The following is a 644-nucleotide window of genomic DNA, read 5'->3' on the forward strand; positions in this document are numbered from 1 at the left end:
AGGGGGCTAAAATACCATACTTTTACATATTCTTTCATTATTTAAAGACTGTTGTTTTAATTATCTTAAACAAAATTGAAAATCATAAAGAAGACCTTTGTCTCACAATATATGCATTAATTTTAGCGATTCTCATTTGCTACTTAAATCTACAACATTTTTAAAAACATAAAATATTAGATCAAATAAGCACAGAATCAACTTTGCACTGCTGCGCGCGATCGCGTCAAAGATCAGACATCAACGACTGATATATTTCTACCGGATTATCTCCCAACCATTAAATGAATATAGTTTGTTCAATCACATAAACAATATAAATCCAGTTCATAATCAAACTAACCTCAAATCTGTGTGGACGATGACACTGTTTTTATCTGTTCCGTGTGCCCGGTTCACTTGCTGTTCCAGCAACTTCCACTCCATCATCAGCTTTAGTAAGATAACCTGATAGCTGGGGAATTTACTAAGTCATGTTTTTTATGTTGTTTGTATTTGAAGTTTTTCGTTTTTTGAGCCCCTCTCTCTTTTAGAATTGCTGACATTTTTACTTATTGAATATTGTTCTTTGCGCGACCATTTCCAGATTACTCCAGAACAAAGTGAAGAGAGGTGAATGCAGACATACTGGGCAGCGATCACCT

At 34.5% G+C, this 644-nt stretch overlaps 1 protein-coding gene across 1 annotated transcript in view; it reads right to left on the reverse strand.

Moving 5' to 3' along the window:
* LOC107679551 (potassium/sodium hyperpolarization-activated cyclic nucleotide-gated channel 3-like) overlaps window positions 1-644 on the reverse strand; it is a gene marked incomplete at its 3' end in the record, with an annotated part of 20305 nt that overhangs the window by 7385 nt on the left and 12276 nt on the right. The gene's annotated exons all lie outside the window — the stretch shown is intronic.

This window comes from Sinocyclocheilus anshuiensis, unplaced genomic scaffold (genome assembly GCF_001515605.1).
Source record: "Sinocyclocheilus anshuiensis isolate Anshui unplaced genomic scaffold, SAMN03320099.WGS_v1.1 scaffold1680, whole genome shotgun sequence".
NCBI lineage: Eukaryota > Metazoa > Chordata > Actinopteri > Cypriniformes > Cyprinidae > Sinocyclocheilus > Sinocyclocheilus anshuiensis.